The following is a 7,380-nucleotide window of genomic DNA, read 5'->3' on the forward strand; positions in this document are numbered from 1 at the left end:
TTACCACTCCTATCCTTTATTTCTAAATCAAATTCTTGTAACAGCAGTATCAAACGTATAAGTCTTGGTTTGGATTCCTTTTTAGCTAATAAATACTTTAAAGCTGCATGGTCCGAATACACTACTACTCTAGTACCAAGTAAATAAGCTCGGAATTTATCCAGAGCAAAAACAATAGCAAGAAGCTCTTTCTCAGTAGTAGTATAATTGGACTGGGCAGTGTCTAAAGTCTTAGACGCATATGCAATAACGAAAGGATCCTTACCTTCACGCTGAGCCAGCACTGCTTCTACTGCATGGTTGGAAGCATCGCACATGATTTCAAATGGCTGGCTCCAGTCCGGTCCTCTCACAATTGGAGCTTGAGTCAGAGCAGTCTTATCAAACGCTTGTTTGCAATCCTCACTGAACTCGAACTCAATATCCTTCTGCAGTAATCTGGATAAGGGAAGTGCGACCTTACTAAAGTCCTTAATAAATCTCCTGTAAAAACCTGCATGGCCAAGGAACGAATGGACTTCCCTCACAGAAGAGGGGTAAGGTAAACTAGAAATAACATTCACCTTTGCTGGGTCTACAGAAATGCCATTATTGGATACCACATGTCCTAATACAATTCCTTGTTTTACCATAAAGTGACATTTTTCAAAATTTAATACAAGGTTTCTATTAACACATCTATCTAATACTCTAGATAATCCATCTAAGCAAAGGCTAAAAGAATCACCATAAACGCTAAAATCATCCATAAAAACTTCCATACAGTCCTCAATAAGATCAGAGAAAAGACTCATCATGCACCTTTGGAAAGTAGCTGGTGCATTGCACAAGCCAAAGGGCATTCTCTTATAAGAATAAGTCCCAAAAGGACATGTAAAAGAAGTCTTTTCCTGATCCTCAGGACCTATATGAATCTGGAAATAACCTGTGTAACCATCTAAAAAGCAATAATGTGATTTACCTGACAGGCGATCCAGCATTTGATCAATGAATGGAAGTGGATAGTGATCCTTACGGGTAGCTTGGTTGAGACGCCTGTAATCAATGCAGACTCTCCAAGCACTTTGAACTCTAGTTGCTATGAGCTCTCCATGCTCATTCTTCACTGTAGTGACTCCAGACTTCTTCGGTACCACTTGTACTGGGCTTACCCATTCACTGTCTGAAATGGGAGATATGATACCGGCTTCCAATAGTCTGGTCACTTCCTTTTGACAACTTCCAAGATGGTGGGATTCAATCTTCTTTGGGGTTGATGGACAGGTCTTGCTTCCTCTTCTAAAAATATTCTGTGCTCACATACTTGAGGGTTGATGCCTACTATGTCTGCCAAGCTCTACCCAATTGCCTTCTTATGCTTCCTTAGCACATCAAGTAACTGCTCTTCTTGTTGAGATGTAAGTTCTCTTGCAATGATAACTGGAAACCTCTGCTCATCTTCATGATAAGCATATTTGAAATGTCGAGGGAGGGGTTTCAATTCTAACTTTTGATCATGGGCAGTCTCTGGATTATCTGGAGCTTGTGAAAATGACGAAGTGCCCTCATTGTCAGTTAAGAGGGTCCCCACACTTGGACCTTGTCCAGTGTGCCTCTCTTCAAACTCTTCCTTGTGAACTCAAGCTACACTTTCATCTATGACATCGCACTGAAAGATAGAACGATCTTCTGGGGAGTTGTCAATGACTCCATTCAGATTGAAGATTACTATGCGGCCATCTATTTCAAAGGAGTATGTTCCTGAAAAGGCATCCAATTTGAATTTTGATGTCTTCAAGAATGGTCTCCCAAGTAGGATTGATGATGGCTTATCTGAATCATTATGGGGCACCTCCAAGATATAAAAATCAGTGGGAAATGTAAGTCCTTTAATGTTCACCAAAACATCTTCAGCAACTCCAGCCACTGTAATAATACTTTTATCTACTAACACAAAATGAGCTGCCGACCTTTTTAAGGGAGGGAGCCTCAAAATATCATATATAGACAAAGGCATTATACTGACACATGCTCCTAAATCACACATGTAATCATAAATTACTACACCACCAATAGTACAGCTAACTATACAAGGACCTGGATCACTACATTTTTCAGGTAATCCTCCCATTAAAGCAGATATAGAACTACCTAAAGGAATAGTTTCTAATTCATTAATTTTGTCTTTATGGATACATAAGTCTTTTAGAAACTTTGCATATTTAGGTACCTGCTGAATAACATCAAAAAGAGGAACAGTTACCTCAACCTTTTTGAATATTTCTACCATTTTGGGGTCGGGTTCCAGCTGCTTCCTGGGCTTCCTTGCAAGTTGTGGAAATGGAATTGGAGTAGTGTTCTCTGTGATGTCTGTGACTTTTGGTGCTTTCTCCTGTGGTTGAGCTATTTCTTCTTCAGCTATGTCCTGTATGTCCTCTTCCTCTTTAACATCTTCTATTTCTATTACCTCTTCAGCTGAGGTGTGTTTTGGTGGGCTTGGTTCCTCCTGATTCCTCTCCTGCAGTGTGGTTCCAGACCTTAGGGTGATGGCATTAATGCCTCCCTTTGGATTGGGTAATGGTTGAGAGGGGATTCCAGTGGAGCTTGAAGGTTGGTTACTGGAATTTTGCGTTGATCCAATCTGTGACATAAGAGCTTGCAAAGTAGAGGTGAGACCATTCAGACTGGCGTTAATACTATTCATGTTATTTTCCATGGTCTGTTGTCTTCACTCAAAAGATTGTAGTAGCTCTTCATTAGGAGATAAAGAAGAATGAGTAAATTGAGATGTCTGCTGTTGATTGTTCTGTGGTCCTTGGTTTTGCCTCAAGTGAGGTGCTCTGTAAGGTTGATTCTACTGCCTGTTGTTGTTATTATTCCACCTCTGATTTCCCTGATTATCTCTGCCTCCTCTATTATTGTTGTCCCTCCAATTCTGGTTAGAATTGTCCTGCCATCCATGGTTATTATTTCCACTTTGATTGTACCCTTGGTTGGGGCGGTCATAGAAGTTATGAGTGGATGCCACCATGTTGTCTTCTTGTTGGAGCTGCGGGCATTCATCAGTGTAATATCTAGTTGTTGGTTTTGCTGTGGCGGAGGAGGTTGAGCTTGCTGAGTTTGTTGTTGATTCAATTGCATCTGCTTCAGTAAGTTGGTCATCTCACATATACTCTGAGCTAGAGCAGCAGTCTCTCTGTTAGAGGATACTTCTGCAATGGCTTTTGAACGGCCTTGCTTTTGCCTGTGATTCCTAGTAGATTCAGCTAAATCACTGATCAATTGCCAAGCCTCATCAATGGTCTTGTACTTCTTCATAGACCCATTGCTAGCACTTTCCAATATGGTCTTATCTTGGGGCCTCATGCCCTGTGTGACATAGCTAAGCAACACTATCTTGTCAATCCTGTGGTGGGGGCATGCTTCCAGAAGATTATTAAAGCGCTCTCAGTATTCAAAGAGAGTTTCATTGTCATCCTGAACAATTGTGGAAATATCCTTCCTCGGTTTATCAGTAACTTCAGATGGAAAGAATTTCTCCAAAAACTCCTTTCTGAGTGTATCCCAGTTGGATACATTTGCCAGAGGTTGAGTGTAGTACCACTCTCTTGCTTTTCCCTCGAGAGAAAACGGGAAAGCTTTCAGCAAAATTGAAGTTTCATCAGTACCATCACGCCTGACAGTAGAACAGGCTGCCTGGAAATCTCTCAAGTGCTTGATAGGCTCTTGAGCAGGTAGGCCATGAAACTTGGGCATCAAGTTTAGCAGTGCGGTCTTTATTTCAAAATCTGTAGCCACAGCTGGATTATGCGCTTGATACGGCTGCATTGTAAAATCAGGGGCTCCTTCCTCCTGGATGGTAACTCTCCTAGCTGCCATGTCTTCTGCACGTAAAACAACCGAATCAGTAGAACAGGGGCTGGTTTCTTCCTCAAGTTCACTCTCAGATCCGCCCTCAGAGCGGACTAACCAACGCTGTTCTCGCCTTATTCGTGAAATAGTCCTTTCAATTTCAGGATCGAATATTAGCAAGCGCGGATCAGGAAGTGAACGCGTCATTTGACGGAAGAAACATGCAGCTCATAGTAACAAAATAAAATAAAATGCAAATAAATAAATTCTAATTAATAACTTTAGCACTCTATTGCAACTCCCCGGCAACGGCGCCAAAAATTGATGGGGGCAGAAGTTGGTGAATTAAAAATTATTAAAATAGTTACGTTGCAAGTATAGTTCTTAACTCACCGAAAATCTGCCTATCAATTTAGATATATGTCACAGAGAGTTTAAATTAAAAATTACTGGGAGTTTAAGTCCCAGGTCGTCTCCCAACGAGTTGCAGAAAAGTGTGCTATTTTATTAATCAGATGTTCCAAGAAGTTGAGTTAAGTAAAGGGAAAATTAAAAAGAGGAAATTTAAATAATATGAATAAAAACCTTGACTTGGAGTTGATTAGTTGGAATTTCTATTATTGATGGAATGATTTCAAGATTAATTTATAATTAATGGTTGTTTTGTGTAGTTATCCTTTACCAGGTAAAGGAAAGTCAAACAAGTTGGAATGCTAGATCTATTCACGAGTTGCAACCCACTTAGTTCAAAGGGATTGGTGTTAGTGATTAGATAACAATTCAACAGTTAACCCAATTATAATTTTTCTTTCAATCCTTCCAACTCAAGAGTTCCTTTCAATCAACTCCCCATCAAGTGAGGGAACTACTCACTCATTGCAAATAATAAATCCATAACACATGAAATGGAATTAAAAGAAGGCATGATTATTGGAATGGAGAAATAAATTAAAATGGAAGAAATAATCCTTGTATCAAATAATCATGAAAGTATTCAAATGACAAAATTAAACAAAGCAAAGAACATGGAAGAATAAAACCAAGTTAAGAGAATGAACTAGAATGACGAGGTCTTGATGAGGAAAAATAACTCTTCTCAATGTTCCAATGCTAAGATCAATTCCCAAAATTAAAATTCTAAAACCTAGAGAGAAAAACCTAGAGGAGGAAAAACTAGCTCTAAAACTGTCAACTGTGTAGAATGAATGTTGTTGTTTGTTTCTGCATATTCTCTGGCTCTAGTCTGCTGTTCCGGGCCGAAAACTGGGTCGAAATAAGGTCCAAAATCGCCCCCAGTGAAGTCTGCAGATTATGCAGATCGCACATGTCACGCGATCGCGTCATCCATGCGGACGCGTCATTCGCGCTTTTCCTTGCCACGCGTTCGCGTCATCCACGCTACCACGTCTCCTGAGCTTTTCCAATCCGCGTGGCCGCGTGAGCCATGCAGCCGCGTCACTGCGATTCGCTCTCCTTTGCGCGTTCGCATGAGCCATGCGACCGCGTCACTTCTCGCTGGTTATCTCCTCAAATTCTTGTGTTCCTTCCATTTTTGCTAGCTTCCTTTCCAATCTCCAACTCATTCATGCCCTATAAAGTCTGAAACACTCAACACACAGATCACGGCATCAAATGAAATAAAGGAGAATTAAAAATACATAATTAAAGTCTCTAGGAAGCAGTTTTCAAACATGTTATAAATTCAGGAAGGGATTATAATTTCATGCTAATTTAATGAATAAGTGGGTAAGGATCATGATATAACCACACAATTAAACACAATATAAACCATAAAATAGTGGTTTATCAGGCACTGAAAACTTTATACGCACGTTCATAATCTTAATTCTTTGTCATAACTTCGCATAGCTGACTAGCAAGTGCACTGGGTCATCCAAGTAATAAACCTTACGTGAGTAAGGGTCGATCCCACATAGATTATCGGCTTGAAGCAAGCTATGGTCACCTTGTAAATCTCAGTCAGGTGGATTCAAATGTATTAAGAGATTATATTGTACTAAAAGATAATTAAAATAGGATAGAGATACTTATGTAATTCATTGGTGAAAGTTTCATATAAGCGTATAGAGTTGCTTTCGTTCCTCTGAACCTCTGCTTTCCTGCTGTCTTCATCCAACCATTCCTACTCCTTTCCATTGCAAACTTTATGTAGGGCATCACTGTTGTCAATGGCTACATCCCATCCTCTCTGTGAAAATGGTCCAATGCACTGTCACTGCATGGCTAATCATCTGTCGGTTCTCGATCATACTGGAATAGGATTTACTATCCTTTTGGGTCTGTCACTACACCCAGCACTCGCGAGTTTGAAGTTCGTCACAGCCATCCCTTCCCAGATCCTACATGGAATACCACAGACAAGGTTTAGACTTTTCAGATCTCAAGAATGGCCATCCATGGGTTCTAACTTTTATCACGAAGATTCTAATATCTCGGACTCGGTCCTCTGTATTATATATCTAAGAGATATTCATTCTAGCTTGTTTGCATGTAGAATGGAAGTGTTTGTCAGGCACGCGTTCATAAGTGAGAATGATGATAAGCGTCACATAATCATCACATTCATCATGTTCTTGGGTGTGAATGGATGTCATAGAATAGGAATAAGCTTGAATTGAATAGAAAAACAGTAGTACTTTGTATTAATTCGTGAGGAACAGCAGAGCTCCATACCTTAGTCTATGGTGTGTAGAAACTCTACCGTTTGAAAATACATAAGTGATAATGGTCCAGGCATGGCCGAATGGCCTGTCCCCATGAAAGTCTAAGATAGCATAAAACTTATTAAAAGATCCCCTACAAAGATAGTAAAAAGTCCTATTTATACTAAACTAGTTACTAGGGTTTACAGAAAGGAGTAAATGATGCAGAAATCCACTTCCGAGGCCCACTTGGTGTGTGCTTGGGCTGAGAATTGAGCTTTACACGTGTAGAGGTCTTTCTTGGAGTTGAACGCCAGTTTGTAACCTGTTTCTGGCATTTAACTCCACTTTGCAACCTGTTTCTGGCGTTTGACTCCAGAATGCAGCATGGAACTGGCGTTCAACGCCAGTTTATGTCATCTATCCTTAATCAAAGTATGGACTATTATATATTTCTGGAAAGCCCTGAAAGTCTACTTTCTAACGCAATTAAGAGCGTGCTATTTGGAGTTCTGTAGCTCCAGAAAATCTATTTTGAGTGCATGGAGGTTAGAATCCAACAGCATCTGCAGTCCTTCTTCAACATCTGAATCTAATTTTTGCTCAAGTCCCTCAATTTCAGCCAGAAATTATCTGAAATTACAAAAAAATACACAAACTCATAGTAAAGTCCAGAAATATGAATTTTAATTAAAAAATAATAAAAATATACTAAAAACTAACTAAATTATACTGAAAACTATGTATAAACAATACCAAAAAGCGTATAAATTATCCGCTCATCAACAAGCAATCAAACAGTCAAACAAACAATCACACACATTTCAATTACACAAGCAATAACAAATAGACAAACCACTACAAAAAAAATATAATTAAAATGGCA

At 39.5% G+C, this 7,380-nt stretch overlaps 1 non-coding gene across 1 annotated transcript; it reads left to right on the forward strand.

The window, feature by feature from the left end:
• The first annotated feature begins 3,382 nt into the window (after positions 1 to 3,382).
• LOC112753384 (small nucleolar RNA R71) lies at positions 3,383 to 3,488 on the forward strand. Its single transcript, XR_003177773.1, has one exon. It is a non-coding gene; the product is annotated as a small nucleolar RNA R71 (small nucleolar RNA).
• Positions 3,489 to 7,380: the final 3,892 nt, after the last annotated feature.

Source organism: Arachis hypogaea, chromosome 15 (assembly GCF_003086295.3).
Source record: "Arachis hypogaea cultivar Tifrunner chromosome 15, arahy.Tifrunner.gnm2.J5K5, whole genome shotgun sequence".
NCBI classification, from domain to species: Eukaryota; Viridiplantae; Streptophyta; class Magnoliopsida; order Fabales; family Fabaceae; genus Arachis; species Arachis hypogaea.